We start from the raw sequence: 19,022 nt of genomic DNA, 5'->3' as shown, positions 1-19,022 counted from the left end.
GAGTTAAATAAGCATGTTAGATATTACTCAACGATATGCAGGTCTGTAGCATGTCTGGGTCTGTCATGTCCTCTGGACCATAAGGATTATGTCACATCAAGCATTTAGCACATCATTAAAATCACTGCAGTGCCTTCCCATCCATAGAAAAGAGAAACCCCCATTTATTGCCAGACCCATGATTATTGCCCAGAAATGTGCATTAAGATAGTGCATGCTATGGTGACCTTTAGGGCTTGCCATTGCTATAAACATCTTCTTAATGGATTGTTTACATTTAAATTCATTTTAGTATGATGCAGAATGTGATATTCTGAGACAATGTGTCAGTTGGCCTTGTTTTTTTAAGGTTTTTGCATTGCTCAGATTTTTGTTCAGCAGCTCTCCAGTTTTGAATTCCAGCAGCTATGTGGTTGTTAGGGACCCATTTAACCTATCAACAAAGCACTGAATTGAAGGGAAGATGAAAAAAAGGCCTGGATAGAAAGATAAGTAAAAAACAAGAAAATATATAAAACAAGAACAATAGAACAGTTGATTTGAATGGGACATTCTGAAAGGTAACTAGAAGGTAAACTACTCCTTTAAATCCAAGTAGTTTTGAAAACAAAAGTGGCCATTACCCAAAGAATGGCAGAGGCCTGGCATTCTTCATGATTCAATGCAATCTGCATGCTCGAAAGTATGATTACATTGCGTCTGACTGGATAATGTGGGAATTTGCTTGCATGAAGCAAGTTTATATTTAGTCCTTACAATTCACTTTTATGAAGGATTGGTGCTATATTCAAGTAGTTTCTAGTAGTTGAAATATATATTACATGTGTTGGTGTTGGACACAGGGCCCTGTCTTAAAGAACTCACAATCTCAAAAAAGTTATCCTTTACTAAATATGCCCCATAGAATAATTATAATTTACAATAGATACATATAATGGAATATAACCTTACCTTATCTTATTATATATTTTCTCAGCTGCAGATCAACATGGATTTTACACAGTATAATAAAACAGCATAATAATCTACACAGTAGTGCTCCCCAATGTGAAAATTAAAAGCTCATAAGACAACAATTAGATTTTCATTTTCACAAAGACTAATATTTCGTATTAAAGTATTATGAGGTGTAATATGAATGTAGTTTCACAGACTACTGCTAATTTTAATTATATTTAAAGTGAACCTGTAATTTTGAACTCAATATACTTTAGTTTTAACTAAAAAAAGTAGGATCACACAAAAATATGACTTTTGCAATTGTTCCTTACAGATAATAAAGCATAAAAATGCTCATTTTTAAACTTTAATTTTTTTAGCTTGCAGCTAAAAAGCAGATCTGTGTATTGAACCCAACTTTCCAAGATGGGAAATCAGAAAGGAATAGCTGATTTTTTTCTCCTTCTAAAAATGACCATCATTACGGCCTATATCACATAGAAAGTTTTTGAGCATTTGGCTTTTTAAAATGGAGTTGAGATATTTTTAATGGGTCAGTGCCAAGAAGGCATTGATAATGAGTATAAGATGGTATTTTCCTAAAGAACATTTTAGTGATCCATCTTTCTATTATTACTGCCAGATAAATATGTAACCACATTTATGCCTTTGCAGTATTTTTTTTCTTAATTTCACTAGAATGAAAAATAGAATTATATAAATGATCTTTCTGTATGCTATCTAATGTTTCTATACTCCAAATGATCTATTGGTTGGCTTTCAAGTATTAAAGCATAAAAACTCCTTGCAGAGAGTGCCCTGATGAAATAGAATCTAGAACCACAATGCTGCAAAACAGAAGTGCTATTATGTCAGGTTCCCTCATGGCCAGTGTCACCAGTCTTTATGGCCCAAAATCTTTACATAATCGAATTAAACATTGCAAGAACAAGACAAACTAAACTTGAGACTAATATTGATTCTGAGATTGGTCTTGTGTACTGTAGCATTAGGTATATATATTAAATGTATATGTTTACAGCTTAAGATCTAGAATAACAATATTTGGTGTATAGTGTCTCTTTAAAGATTTGGCCAGTGATGGAAATAGGTACTACACAGAGGGGCAGATTTATTAAAATGTGAGTTTAACGCTTAATACATAAAAACTCACCCATTTTCTATTCATTCCTATGGGATTTTTAAAAGCAAATTTATCAAAAGGTGTGTTCTAACTTTCATCCATTGATAAATATACTTTTACAAATCCCATAGGAATGAATAGAACATGGGTGAGTTTCTATGCATTAAGCTCTAAACCCACATTTTGATAAATCTATCCCAGAGTCTCATATGTACTTGTTGTAGTATTGAGTTCAAGTTACAAAACCCCTCTGCCAAGGGTGAATGTATACTAAAAAAAGAAATAATATAGCCACTTTCAAAAAAGTGATTTATTTGTTTCTTTAATGACAGGCAATTAAAATTCCAATTATCCCAAATAGGGCACACAGATAAGTACATATTAAATTAGAAAAACCTTTGTGTTAACAAAATAAAATAATTTATAAGAATAATTAGGTTTTTTTACATGTATGTTACCAGTTAAAGCATATGATTGTTGTCTTTTTAAAACTCTGCAAAATCTGAATTGAAGTGGCTATATTTTCAGTAAAGAAATCAATGCAATCCAATTATATAAAGGACCATTGAGATCATTATAAGAATCACTTCTAGCAATATGCTGGAGGGACAAATTAGGCTCTATTAACATTGAAGCACATGCCATTCACCTACTGTGATTTTTTTATTTGGCCATTTAAGTAGAAAAAAATTGACACTAATTAGCTTTATTAAAGTGAACGTTCATTCTAAATGAATTAGAATCTATAATAATGCCCCCAAAAGTGGAACCATTTGTATGGGTTTTTTAAAATACCTTACAAGGAAGAGAATTTCATGAAATATAATATGAGCTGTTGAACAAAAGTATGTAGTTATGATACTTATGTGACTTATTATACAACAAATTGAAGAAAAAAATTGTATTGTAAAGTATATCTAATATAAGTCTTTGGGTCATTCAACTAATTAGCTGGCAATAGAAAGGCATTTTTGATTGTTTGACCTGAGTACATATATATTAACACAATGGGCCAAACTGAAAAGCTCTAAAGGCATGATTAGCACATAACTGAGGACACTCTTTAGCACAGGTGATAAAGGTCCAGTAGAACTCAACCATCACTTGGTGATCCTAGTATTTTAAGGTTTGGAAAAGTTACCTGACAGATAGAGCAATCTAAAGCTATTAATTTTGCCCATTGTGTCCTTCTAAATTGAAATAGATCATTGCCGTCATTAATGTGAACCCAGGATGTACTAAATGATATCAATGCAAACTTTCTCATACTACCTAGCAAAATACAGATAGAGCAAAGAGTCAATAAATTCCATGAAAAATTAATTTAATTAATAATCTATACAGATGAAGCAGACTTTATTGGTGCATATGAGTAATGTAATCTTTCCATTTGAAAGTTACTACTAATAATCTGTTTGGGAAAAACACCCCAAAAATATGGATAGAATTTAGGAGCATTAAAAAAGAGGAAGCAGACCCTGCAATAGCAGTGGGCCTAGGTGTACAAAGTACCCAGTAAGGTCCTAAATAATGAGCAATTTCAATATATCGTGCAAGAATAGATCACTTACCAATGTTTTGGGGGCCTAAATTAAAATTGGTGTAGGGTTTAGCAATGTATAAGAGTCTAGTAACATCTATTTACATCACTGGTATCATTTAAAAACAAATTGGTGAAGTGGCTGGGTAGTTTAGCATGGCATGTTTAAATTGGGGATGGCCTAATATTTCCTGTCATGTTATAATGCTCTATATGTTCTCCTGGAAAATAATAATAATAATAATAATAATAATAGTAATAGTAATAAAACAAGAGTGAATGTAATGTGCCACTTGCACACATGTGAGGGAGTTAAGTAATTTCATATACAAAATATGCTACATTGCCCTATACCTTTATAATGCTTTTGCTAAAAAAATATTTTACCATTAATAATGTCTTTATAAATATATACTGAGTTTCTGTCACTTAAGCTGCAGAAGCCAAGGACAACTTGTAACCTAAAACTTATTTAAGTATCTGTCCATGACGTAAAATTATCAATGTTTTGTTAATAGAGCAATACTGATGAAACAGTGTGAAAATATTTAATTTTCTTCATATATAAATATTTTTCTTATTCTGTACACTATATTGTATTTTTCAGAATGATGATTTAGGATGAGATGATGTTTTCATCTGTAGCAAAAAAATAATCTCATTTGTATTGTTATTTTCTAATCCTTTAAATAGACTATACTGTTTACAAAGTCGATTGTTTTCATGATTTGATAATCTACCAAAGCATAACACAACTGATAAGTATAATAGGCTTATTCCTGCATAACTGTAGAAAACAAAGAAAGATTCAGACTGATGGGCAACTGATGGACAGCTGTAGTAGATATTTCTGAAATTTACAGGGGATAAAGGTTTTGCACACCTTTACTTTACACAGTACCCATAGGAGTTAAGACAGCTAGTTGTTTTGCAGATGAGAGTGGGAGCTGTTTTTGCAATCCAGGCCAAAGTGTTTACCTGGCAGCTCTATAGTTGGCCAGGGGTGTTAGGTTTCCCTAGTCTTTATCATAAAAGCCCCTAAAAAGACACCCCCCCAGAATAACTTACCTTTATCCATGTACCACAAGCTGCTCAACTGAGATAAAAAAAAAGTTCACCTATTCTTTAAATTGGAAAGTCACCATGTGCTTGGTCTTTTTGGATCCCACTTATTTAGTTCAATTTACAAAATGCACTTCAGTTCATATACAAAATGCATTAAACTCCTTTAAACTCATCTTGGTTCTACAACTTTTTTTTTGCATTGAAATACATTGAAATACATTGACTGTCCCATGTAGATTCGGGAACAAAACACTTTACCTGACTTTATCTGATCCAATATTACATTACATTACAGCCTATGGAGATCAGATCTCCCATGGAGTTTAGCCCTAAGAATTCAATCTAAACAGTCAATGGTAGCAAAATAGGGTTTCAGGTTGAAAATAATACAAATAATGTATATATAATATAATCAGTCATTGAAAAGTTTCCATTAAGTTACTATTTGTAGAAAATAAATATAGAACGTGTCAGTCTGATTTTTTTTTTTTGGTTCTGTTGATTTACTTATAAAGAGCTTAATTTTTTTTTATTGCCTATTATTGATTGAATTGATAATACATGAAGCAAAAAGTTGATTTTGCCATAAGTAAAATGCACATTGTTTTATTTCCTGGCTTAATGAATAGCCCTATAGACATTAGGGGTCATGTATGACTGAAAGTACATTTGCAGGGCTGATAAATTGACTGTACTTGTGTATAATGCGCTGTATGCACCTTCGCATAATGGGCATGCTTTACTCTCACAGTGAATGCCAGAAATGACACAGATTGGACATCTTTAGTACAATTAATGATGAGTGATTGCAAACTACATTTAAGTCAATAGGCATTTATTCACTGCAATCTTTCTTATTTTGTTTCACTACCCAACTTTTTTGTTCATTGGAGTCTATGGGTGTATTTTCATGGCAAAGCCTGGCAAAACATTTTGCTCAATTTTTACAAATATAAATAAGTGCAATTTTCAGTGTATGCTCCTCACTTCAGATACCTCGTGTCCCAGGCCAAATACAGTTCAATAAAATACTCCAAAGTGCCCTCTTCTGCTTTAGACTTAGCGATTAGGTCTAATGAGGAAAATAAATAAATAAATAAATATAGTGTAATACTGTTATTGTTTCACAATGTGCACTCTCATGTGCTTTTTAACCCCTATGATGACTTTTACTTATATCACCCTTTTGTGCCCAGTTGTGATATCCCTTTCTGATTGCCAATCTACTTACAGACCCCCTTGGGCTTATATGGCATCCAATTGGTTTGCTTGTAGATCACGACTCTCTGCTTTCCTACCTCTTAATTTCAGGCAGTATTAGGAACCACTTCACATATGTAAATTTCCAACTTTAGCAACTTTAGGTTAATTCCACAACTTTTCTGTTTCCCTTCCCCTTCTGTGCACTTACTGTGGGATAAATGCATATGCCATATGTGTAAAAACTTAAATACTTTAATACAAATAAAACTTCCCAATACACTCACAAACAGAGTATAGGATGCGCGTGTCAGGAGTCATTGGTATGGATCAGGTGGCTGCTCCCTTTTCTTTCCCTGTTCATGACCTGCAGTGTCGTTCCTGGGTTCAGCAGTCCTGTCCTGTATAATGCTCCTATCAGGAGGAAGCCGGAAGTGGCGAAACGCGTCAGTGGTGAGAGAGGACGCGGAGAGGAGCACTGTACAGGAAAGGGGTGCTAAACCCAGGAACGACACTGCAGGTCGTGAACAGGGAAAGATATCCCAACTGGGCACAAATCGGTGATATAAGTAAAAGTCATCACTGGTGTTAAAAAGCACATGAGCAATAACAGTATTACACTATATATATATTTTTTTTTTTCCTCATTAGACCTCATCGCTAAGTCTAAAGCAGAAGAGGGCACTTTGGAGTATTTTATTGAAAACATTTTGCTCACCACTACTCATCACTAAGAAACACTGGTGTATTTGAGCTATTTATACAACATGTAAATGATAATTTCATTGTTAGGCATTGACAAAGATGACAACTAAATGAGGATATTGCAACATTTTAAGACAGATGTGAGCTTGTAAACTTGTTCATTATTCTGAACAAACGTGTGCCAGAGGCTGAATTGTTTAACAAGTTCATTACTATCTTTGGTATACATTAATACAGCAGTAATTCTAGATCATTTTGCACATTTGACAGATATTTATGTATCTATATTTTTTAATTTGATCACCATGAAATATTATCAATCATTATAACTATTTGTTTTTTAACATATCTTACTCTATTGTGTATGCATTGCATATCTTAATTAACTTTATGATAAGCTGACCTTGAAATTTAAATACAAAGTATTGAATTTCATGAGAAAACAAAAACTTGAAAGGTCAGAGAGTAGATGTTTGCTTTATGCATGAATGCGTGAAACCCTTTTATTTTTTATACAGGTTTAGAAAAGGTTAACAGCACAAACAGTACAGCTGAATCTTATATTCTTACTATGTTCAAATGAGCAACAGCCAAAGGGGAGCCTTAGGCTAGTTTGCTCTACTTAGAGTATTTTAGGATGTTATAAGAAGTAAATATATATATGCGTTTTTCGGTATCACTGTGTTTATATGGGTCAGGATTAATTATTGATTTGTATTTTTGTATTACAAAAAACATTTTTTAAAAGTGGCATTTGATACAAAATGGTAAGCATAAAATCTCAGGTTCAGTTCTGACATGTGGAATCATGATTTAGAATGTCTAGTTTGCAATTCTGTTCCTTTTACATTCTAATAAGGAACATCTTTGCATGTCAATGCAATAATTTAAAAAAAATGCTATTTTGTTTAAAAGTAAGAGCTGAATGCTTTGAATTTTAATTTAGGCATCATATGAATATCTACAGGTAATGCTGCTTAGAGACAGAGAATGAGGAGACTGACTTCTTAGGAAGAAGAAAACCAGGCATCACGATATATAAAAAGATAGTAAAAATTTAACTTCCCTGTGTATTATATACAGCTACAAACATCTGATAATATGGATCATACATGGCATGGGACTAATGTAAATTATTGACTAACCTAACCCTTGCTCCACCTCTATATTTAGGGCAGCTGAGTAAAAGATGTCTGCTTCCTATATACTAGGCTTGTAGGTGGGAACAGTATACCATGCAAAGGAGCCTCATATACTACCTTTGGCTACCAGACTTGAAGCCTTATTAATTGCATTTTAGTGCCACACAACTTCTTTGAAACTATTCCATAAATATTTGAGACCTGTTCTTCCATCGCCACCATCTCAAAAAATGCCCCTAGATTATATATAGTGATATAATATATAGAAATGAACTTGAAAAAGAGGAACTTTTTTTATTTAGCATATGAAAGTGCTCTCTAGGTCATAACCAAGAAGCAACTACTGTCACCTCAAAGTTTGGCAAGGATTATGTCCTCTAGATCAACATAGACATACCAGCTCCTTCTATCTTAAGTGATGCACTTATAAAAATTGTGATATTATTTTTGGCAATTGGTAATTAGAGGCACTTTTTGACTGATCCCATGGACAGTATTTCTGTATGACAGTGCTTTAAAGATTGTCGTCAAGAGGGAACTTCAAGGAATTTCAAGGGTTGAAACACAGATGCAAAAACACATTAAAATAATGTGAATACCTTGTGAAAGTGAAAGAACTGTAAAATAATGCCTAGGACAACTCCCATTGACTTCTACATGACCTTGCAAGATTTTAGATGGCATATTTAAACTTATGTGTTTTTCACAGTTTTGAGGCATAATAAATTGAAAAACAAAACCATAATTATTTGTGCAAAAAAGTATGAATCACCCAGATGATTCTTTCTAATGAAATGGTTTATAGGATCCTCTCCTAAAGCAGTAAGAAGCTTGAATAAAACCTACATATGTTTTGCAGACCACTAAATAAAACCTGTAAACAGGACAAGTAATTAGAATCATTATAATCAAAGCTATTTCAGCCAGTCATAACTTTTCTGATACAAAGCCAGTGGAGGTTTTACAGATTGCTCCTCAGAGGACAATCCAAAATTTGTCACTATGCCTCATTTCATCCAATTTTCTTTTGACAAAAATATGTTTCTCTTCTTTCTTTCTCCTTTGGAAATGTCAGGAAATGCTAGTTCTTTACATCTCTACACTAAAATGTCAGTTAGACCTTCTGCTGTTAGTTTGACTGAATGCTTGTTCCTAAAGTGCTTCTCTTTCTCCCCCCCCCCCCAAACACAGTTGTAATCTCCTAAATGAATTGTGCTCTTTAAAGCTATATAATTATTGTAAATTACTTTCAAAATGTATAGTTCTTCCATGTCCGTATCTATCAACTTAACATCCTGCTGAGAACCGATAATTCTCTTCTACTGTTCTTTTCCCATTGGTCGGCAATTATTTCACTCTCACAGTAAAATAGCTTAGTGCAGTGGATACATTTACAGGAAATCTAGCTAATTAAACTGATTGTCATATGTTCACCTTTTACATTAGCTAATACCACGGTGGATGTGGTTGCAAGACTTGATGACTTGATATCTGTAGCATTTAATGGACTCAGTTAAGTTCTCTCTAAATAAGATTATAGACTATATTCTTCAAGAACCACATTTTAAATTATGCTTTTTTTTGTTTTGTTTTCTTGCAACAATTGTTTGTGCTTGCTTGTTGAAATAATAAAAGAAATGCGTTCTATAAATAACTAGCAGGCAATATTTTATTTAAATTATATAAAATGGGATATAGTATTGAAGGAAAACTATACCCCCAGAATGAATTACTTAACCAGCAGATAGGTCACTTAACATAATTTAACTATTAAAGAATCTCGCCAAACTGGAATTTAAATATGTAAATTTTTCCCTTTTACATCCTTTCCCTTTAGCCGCCATTTAGTGATGGGCTCTGTGCTCCCTCTGAGATCACCTGACAGGAAGTGATGCAGCTCTAACTGTAACAGGAATTAGTGTTGGAGTAAAAAGCAAAACTCTGTCTATTAATGGGCTGATGGGGCCTAGCATGTATGTGTGCCTTGGCTTGTTTGTGTGCACTGTGAATTTTATGATCCCAGGGGGCGGCCCTTAATTCTTAAAATGGCAATTTTCTATTTGGGATTACCCAATAGCACATACTACTAAAAAAGTACATTTTTATGAAAATTGTTTATTTAGATGAAGCAGGGTTTTACATATAAGCTTGTTAATGCAATGTATTTTTATAGAGACCTACATTGTTTGGGGGTATAGTTTTCCTATAAGTAAAATATTATTACATTTAAAATAATATACCAAAATAAAGTACCTTTTTTTTTTCACTTTTTTCCCAAAACTTCAAAAGCTGTAACCCCTAGATCACTTCAATCTCTGTCATTTAGAAGTACTAAAAGCTAGCATCTGTTTATCTACCCTCCATTCTTAACTTTCACTGTCTAGTAATATGTATGTCCCTCAGGTAGTATATCGATCTCTCTGGCAGATTTATTATAGTTCAAGGTTGGAGATTTGGATATTTTATAGGCTACTGTGAGGTAATTGAATTTGTGTTTTATTTATGAAAGTCTTGCCAATCAACACGTGTTCCACCATCTCTAATTCCATGATTTTCAAGAATAATATTAACAAACAATCAGATCTAATGAAATGCCAAAGATTGGCCGGTGAATATTTTGAATTTTAGCTTGTGTTTAGCATGTTTTATTTTCTTAAACCACTGCCTGGATAATAGAGTAAGCTAGTGAGAACAGTGATAAGCCAATCTGTTCTTTTCTGTCCTTCTGGTATAATTTGCAAAACTTTTTTCTATCTCTAAATGCATTGAAGTGAATGTGCATTTTTTTGCAGGATGTTTTTGCTGCAGTTTTGCAAGGCAAAATGTGCCATTTTGGCGTGAATCCACATAAACAAAAAGCGAAATTGTAAAAAGAAAAGCACAACAAATAAAATATAACAACTAATTGCAAATTGTCTCAGGATATCACCTATAGAACAATATTATTGGTTGTAGGGTATGTTGGAGGAGTGCTATGGAACATTGTCTATATGAATTCCTAGATTTTGAATATCATTTAAAAAAAAACATGTATCCAACATGCACACTTCTATTCAGTTTGACTTTCATTCATTAAATATCTAAATATTAAAATGTACATTGTATAATCTACAATATGTGTAGGTATTAAATGTGCATGTAGCATCAGATTGCATAGCTAGTGCTCAGCGATGATACAAACAAAGTTCTAACCACTAAAAGGAAAATAATCACCTATTAGCGGGGTTTATGCTAAATAGGTGCATAAACCTTTTTTTTGTACAATGTAAAAACAAGTTTGTTTTTCAGTATGAGATCATTGGTCATTAAAAACACTTTGTTATAATATTATTTGTAAGCAACCTGCATTTAAAGTTCAAGGACAGTTAAAATCATACGGCGGGGGGGGGGGGGGGGCGCAAATTTGTTAGACATCCTTAGTCAGCAATTTTGCCAGGACAAATGGCGTCTGCTGTAAAAAGAACAAACTGCCCCAGGGAATATTGCTGGGTAGCCAAGCTCAGCTATTTTTCTTCTGCTCCTAGCTGTTCTTTGCACCTTTAATGGATGCTGGGCTATTTTTGTGAATGATTGCATCTGTCTTTGTATAACAGCAAGTTCAGTACAGGTATGGGACCCATTATCTAGAATGCTCGGGACCTGGGGTTTTCCGGATAAGGAGTCTGTCCGTAATGCAGATCTTAAGTCTACTAAAAAAAATATTTAAACAGTAGCTAAACCCAATAGGATTGTTTTGGCTCTGATAAGGATTAATTATATCTTAGTTGGGATCAAGTACAAGGTACTGTTTAATTATTATTATTATTATTATTATTATTATTATAGAGAAAAGGAAATCATTTTAAAAATGTGAATTGTTTGATTAAAATTGAGTCTATTGGAGATGGGCTTTCCATAATTTGGAACTTTCTGGATAATGGGTTTCCAGATAAGGAGTCCAATACCTGAACTACAGTTACCCCATATTTGTTGTTTCAAGTAATACAAGAAATGTAGAAAAATTAAATGTATAGAAAATAAATTTAAATTGTATTAAAAATGGCTTACATTCTCATGCTACTGTTACTTTAAGGGTTTTGTTGCAAATTGCTATACCTAGCATTTAACCAACACTTGATAACAATTGATTTGTAACCCTGACAGGTTTATAATATTAGTAACATGATAAGTAAGACAGCATTACGTTCCCAAGCTTACGTGGCAGTGGGGAACTGTTCTTCAGAACCTCTGTAATACCACAGAGCACATTTATCATGCACGAGAATTTTAGACACTGATAAATCAGGATCGCAGAATAGCACCGTAATTGCAGTGATTTGCTTTTTGCTTTGGTAATCTAGGCCACATTATATTTTCATACACAAAAAGATCTATACCACTTCTATTCTTGGTTATCCCCAATTAACTCTAATAAATCAATACAGAATGGAAGATTAAAAAAAATAAATAAAACAGTATTGCAATTTGTATTTTGTATCTTTCATTAAAATATGAAAGATATACAATGATCACTCAAGTGCTTTTATGGATTTAGTAAACTCCATACAAGAAAGGTAACACTGTATGGTAATAACTTCCACATTCTGAGCACTTTATTGTACCTTTGCAGACAGACCAGATGTAATTGAAACTTTATTCCATCAGCTTCAGCATGTGATAGGTGGCACATTGTACAAATCCTTACTATCTACTTATATTTCTGACATTTGAAAAATAGGATTCAGCATGAAAATAGTCCCTCTGAAACCAATTTCAATTTTATAGTCAGGCTGGCGGAATATAAAAGCTAGAGAGAAAATACAAAAATCCATTAATTGTTAATTCCCATTTTGGCTAAACCCCAGAACAGAACCTTCTTGATAACCTGAACTTTATACCAAAAATCAAGCCTTTGCTCTTTTTTTAACAGTACAATGGATGTACTGATGGATGTGCTAGGAGTTTGCCACCTTAGCAAAAAAGAAAAAATATCATTAACTGCTAGGCTAGGGTAAACACTCTTTAAACAGCTATTGGAGGAAAAAGAAAAGTGGGTTTAACCATAGTCTTGTCCCGCAAATCTCGGCTTCTTGCATGTGATGGTAATACTACAAAGTAAATTACATTAACTTAAACCCTATGTGGGCCCTTTCCACAGTCTGATAAATAAAATATTGCCTCTGATTGGCTCTAAAGCCAATCACCAATCTATTTGCATGCCCTAGGCAGAGTATCAAGTAAATCGCAATACATTTCTACTAGAGAAAGCTATACTTTGTTTAACAAGTTTATGAATAAAGCTGCAAGTTTATATTGTGTTTAGCTTGGGCTCCGTTTTGATGACATGCTCTACAATCCGGTGACATACACTATGGTTTAATTAATAATTTCCTGAATTTATGCCTTGCATAATTTATGTCTTGAAAATCATTAACTGATAAAGATTTTATTGAGAATAATACAATTTTGAGAAATTGGTGGTTTTTTAATCTAGCATTAGAATTAGATATGTATCTAGGTTTCCAAAAACGAACTACTAGATACCAGATACAGAAAGTGCAAACAATTTTCATAAACTAGAGCACAATATTACTAAAAGAATTACTGTATGCCATAAAGTTAGCTTTGTTAGATTCTTTGTGGTTTTACAATTCTTTATATAAAATAACTTTTGCCTTTCTGACTGTTGCTGTTGGTGTACTTGTGAGAATTACTAATATAATGGATTGTTAAAGCATGTTCAGTATGTGGCCAATAGCCATAGCCAATATAGCTATGGGCCAAGTCCCCAGGTCTTTCAGTAACCTTATCATGACCCTGTGGATGTTTAGTCAAAGATGCCTGGAAGGATTTAACAAGCACTTGCAGAATATGTGGTCTCAGATAAAATGTTTCACTACCGCAGTCACAGAAATAAGATATATTTTATTATTTAGGGCTCAAAGGAATCTACTGCATCTATTAAACTCAATGACTATAATCCTTCATATATTCTTAAGTCGTCATAAAAAGGGGTCCTAAGGCAGTTTCTGATAACATAGCACTAACAGAAGGTAAAAAAAAAAAACATTTGACTATCAATAGTCCACATGGGAGTTCCTCAGTTAAGCAGCAATAGATACAGGGAAGCATTAAAATCTCCAGGCGGTTTAAGAAACACTACACCTGTAAGTACATGTTTTTGTGTTGTTTGTGCAGCAAAACTTTCTTTAAGGTTTGTAACACAGAGAGAGACTAGTATTTGCATCCAGTTGATGATGAAGAAATGCCATTGACTTCATGTAATACTGTGACTTCATGTTCATTGCTACACTGAAAATATCTAATATCATGCAATGTGACTTGTAGCTGCTACTTCAAGCTAGTTGTAAATTGATTTGACATTTTTCTGTTAATTATGCAAATTATGGCAAAATGTCAACTCAGTAATAAATTTGGCCCTGGTTTGATCCAGGTATAACTAGCAGGTACCATGCTACTAAAAAATGAACACATATAATCAACATAAATATTAATATTGTTATATGTGTAATACATGGCTAATTATAGATTCCAAGGAGCTTGCTGCTGGTATCACGTACCTATTGAACCAGTGAACTTAATAAAACTATCCTATCAGCAGTTACCTCTATTTTGAAAGGACTAACCTATGGGGAAAGAAGGGGTGGCATGTAGTCTCTTAAAAAATTTGAATATCATTTGTGTTAGCAACACTTTAATAAGACTCATTGCAGTCAAAACATGTTTTGCTAATAAAATCTGTTTGCAGAATAGAGCACGAGCTAATACAATCTATTTACTGTTCCTATACCTGTGGTCTAGTTTACTTTTAACTGAATTATTATGTCAGGTAAATCACCAAAATGGCAAAATGTTGCATTGATTGCTAGAAAAACCTAGCAATCAATTACTGTGAGTGGGAAGCATTTGCATTCCACCAGTTTATAAGTATCTGTTTGATTGCCGTGGGTTGCTAGAACTGAAGCCAACTTTGCACTATTTATTGCTATATCCAAATGTATTTAAAGCTGCAAAGTCACAAATGAATATATCAATTATTCTTACACCAAGATTTTATTTACAGGATACCTTAATAATTATTATTATCATCATTATATATTTTTTTTCATTTTAACCTACCTTAAGCTAACCTTAAAAAACAATTTCCAGCTTCCAAATGACAATCTCTTAATGTTTAGACACCATCAGTAGCTTTCCAAAAGCAAGGGTACACTAAGTAACACATCAAGTTTCTGTACTTTCATTCTGGAGAGCTATTTGCTGCCTGACTGCACTGCTGACACATAAAGAGAATGCAACCAACACTGAAAAATCATAGTCATTTATAATAAACCTTCAGCATGATCCTTTTTAAGAATTTATCTACTGGTTCATTGTAGTTAAGAAAATTCCCTATCAAATATTAAACATGCTTATTTTTTTCACATTTATACACAGTTGCAATCATAGCCTGCATCTCATTACAGAACAACATGTTGTTCACTCACTTGAACTCAATTAAATAATAGCTATTAATAATTAAATAAAAAAAATAGTTACAGTATGTTTACAGTAAAGATGTTATTCACCACCAACTGCAGGAAATTGTACATTGGACTCTTTACCAAGCATGCAATCCTTTCAGGATTTACATTTCTTTTAGAATTCCATTTAGGTAAGCTTACATAGCATTAAAAACATTCTAATTATTTTTAATTTATGTGTATTTATTAACACGACCTGTAACTTATATATATTTGTTATTGTTAAGATTTTCTCCCGAGAAAACTCTGCTAAAATGGAATCAGTCCTTTCAGCATTCTTATCACTCTCTTCTAAATAAGTAACAATACCTTGTAGCAAATTGTGTCCATAGACTTCTTAGGACAAGGGCATATGAATAGATCCAGGAGCCTGCCAAAATTTTTCATAACGTGGCCAAAAGCCAAAACTCATCCTACATAGTTCACTATAGCAATCAGTTGAAAATTAAAGCATGAGGCTTTAACGGCTTGACGGACAATTCTTCATTGAAAATAAACACTGCTGCTTCTTAACAAAGGATGGGTTAAGATTATGTTTGAAATTTACCACAGAGTGAATACAGCGTTGGACTGGCCTGCGTGGGCCCCTGTGCCCAGGGGAGTTGGGTCAGACAAGTGTTAAGGGATAGTGATGGGCGAAAAGTTTCGCCAGGCATGGATTCGCGGCGAATTTCCGCGTTTCGGCATTGGCGGATTGTTTCGCGAAACGGATGAAAAATTTCGCCGCGGAAAAATTCGCCGCACGTCCAAAAATTGTCACGGCGTCAAAAAAGAATAGTCGCGGGCGACGAAACAAGAGCCGCGCGACGAAACAAGAGCCGCGCGACGAAACAAGAGCCGCGGGCGACGAAACAAGAGCCGCGCGACGAAACAAGAGCCGCGGGCGACGAAACAAGAGCCGTGCGACAAAATAATAGCTGCGGGCGACGAAACAAGAGCCGCGCGACGAAACAAGAGCCGCGGGCGACGAAACAAGAGCCGCGCGACGAAACAAGAGCCGCGCGACAAAACAAGAGCCGCGCGACGAAACAAGAGCCGTGCGCGACAAAATAATAGCCGCGCGACAAAATAATACCCGCGGGCGACAATTTTTTTTGTCGCACAACATTTTCGCCGCTTCGCAAATTTTTCGCCGTTTCGCGGATCTTTTCAAAGATTCGCAAATTTTTCGGCGAAGCGAAACGGAACAGATTCGCTCATCACTATTAAGGGACCCTGCGGGGGGAAGGGGTGCAGGGGCCCCTGAGGCAGAAGCCCCGGTGGGCACTGCACCCCCCAGTCTGACCCTGATTGAAATTGAAACTGTTTAGGTAAGGGGTAATTTATTGCATGAAGTTTAGTATAAAATGCCCTGCTCAATATCCTGTACTCATTAGTATATCCATGGTAATTTAGACAACTCTCTTTCTTAATCTTAATCTTACTGATTGATGCATCTGTGCTACTAGATGACCATCTACAAATCCAATTTTTGGTGAGGCTTGGGACAGGAGGATAGCTCCTCTGGTATATACACAAAATGCTATAACTGCAGCAATTATGCTTTAGCGTTACCATGTTCAGTATGTAATGTTACAGATTTCCATTTTACACACAAAATCACAAGAGACACTGGACCCAGAAGCATTAATATTAATACAAATAAATACAAATAAAATAAATGTAAATTGAAGAGTTAGTGGTAGAGTCAGAGGACAGGCTGGATGGAATTTGTGCAGGACCTGAGCTGCAACCAAAAAAAACCTATTCTGCATTCCAAAATGTATTATACTGAACTAGTGTTGCCAATAATTCTATGTAAAATATGTGCAATGTTATTTTTCTCTGGAATAAAACATCCCAAAAGGTTGAGAATCAGAAAAGGATGTTTTCAAATTTTAGTAAATCTTTTGCTCGTTTTATAAGTGAGAGATATGACTTCTATTAAGTACCATACTTTTCTGAAGGCTACACTGCAACATCTGGTAGCTTGTCTCATTGCTATTAAATGCTTTGTGTAATACTAACATTAAAGCGAAGAACAAAACAAAGAAAAACAGTTACCTTCAGGCTTCCTCACACTTAAAATGCTCCCTAATAAAATTCTACTCAATTACTATGCTTTTTCTAAACACATTTAGTACTGACTTTATGTAAGTTTTTGTTCATTTGGAAAGGTTAAATAGGCATTAAAATCTCAATGATTCTTTGGCAATGTTTAAACCTTAGGCAGTCTGAGTGATTCAGATGGCAATTGTCCTACAATATCAATATTAAATAAGGCATTTATTTTAAACAAAACATTATTCTGACAGCATGTTCATTGTTGCATTATTGGAAACCCAACCTTGAAGACTTTATAACCTGAGTGATATTGCTATGAAAGCAATATGATTGAGAACACAATTTCATAGTTGAGGAGTTGTCTTGGATGTTCATTCACAATGAGTACATAATTAATAACAATGAAAAAAACTTGGGGATGATTTTAATGACCTTTGTAGGTTAAAACAAGAGGTATACATTATTAGACATAGAAACTTGTGACCTTGACTTCAGTTTGTGCTTGGCATATATTCATAAAATATTCTTCTGCTATCTGCAACTTAAAAGTGTAAAAAAACAAATCAACCATTATCAGTATTAACAGTAGATGGCAGGTAAAATGCTGTAGGCATAGATGGAATTACAGCCATAAATATTGTATTAAACAGGGCCCTTTTCACCTTTTATATTGTCTATTGGTTGCTTTGTATGTAATTCTGTATGTTCAGTGTATAAACCCATTTATTGTACAGCACTGCAGAATATGTTGCTGTTTTATAAATCAATAATAATAATCATGTTTTTAAATGCTTTTCTACGATTGTGGTAACATGCGACTTTGAATGCAGTTACAGTGGTGTACATCTGCTTCATATTTCTTAATCTACTAAATGTCACCTGTTTAGAATGTACAATGCAGCTTTAAATAGGCCTTCTAGATATTGACTTAAAAGCATATGAGCCATAATTCAAGGTATTTTTATTTAGAAGTCCTGAATCATGGTCTCACCTCTGGTTTTTTATCTTTTTGTTAAACAAAGCCCCACCTGGTCTATGCTGTTTAACTGAATTTTGGATAATGCATAGTGTTATGATCTTCCCCTAAAACATTTCCAAAAGTGCCTTCTTTGTTATTATTATATGTGAATGCTTATACAGTAGGTCACATCAATTTCCTGTTCCTACTGGTCCTTTGACTAAAGAGTAAAAATACCATAGGACAGAGATACCACATTAGTGTGTGCTATCCAGGTAAATATTGGATGGTTGGCCATCCAATAAGACAGTACATGGGCATCTAAACAGTACTAATAGCAAAGATGAAAGAGTCTTTAAGAATCTAAATTAAGAAATCTGAAAATGCTAAGTTATATAACTAATTGTACAACTGATAAAACTGACTGAGCTTTTAGATTATCATGGTTAGTAACAAATGTAATTGTTTCTGCATTGTTAATGCTATGATAATGCCCAAACTTGAGTGCATTATAATTCCAAAAAAACTAATTTTATTTTATTTGTCTGCTTTAAAAGTTGTTTCATAGCGTGTTTCATGAGTGGTAATCAGACTACTTTAGTCTGTATTTAGCTCCACATGTCCACGTGGAATGTGCTTTATAGTGACAAACCCATAGTTTGTCGTTTTAAGTGACCAGATTGTGATTCCAGAGAAAACAAATGCTACAGTCAAGTGCTTTTGGTGTCTACCATGTCACTTCCATGTGTGCCTGTACATCCCC

General features: G+C 34.0%; 1 protein-coding gene across 1 annotated transcript in view; it reads left to right on the top strand.

Moving 5' to 3' along the window:
* The window catches only part of cdh8 (cadherin 8), a 224,035-nt gene that overhangs the window by 172,938 nt on the left and 32,075 nt on the right, over window positions 1–19,022 (top strand). The gene's annotated exons all lie outside the window — the stretch shown is intronic.

Source organism: Xenopus tropicalis, chromosome 4 (assembly GCF_000004195.4).
Source record: "Xenopus tropicalis strain Nigerian chromosome 4, UCB_Xtro_10.0, whole genome shotgun sequence".
In the NCBI taxonomy this organism is placed as follows: Eukaryota; Metazoa; Chordata; class Amphibia; order Anura; family Pipidae; genus Xenopus; species Xenopus tropicalis.
Note: the sequence above shows the minus strand (reverse complement) of the source record. Positions and strands in the feature narration are given on the sequence as shown.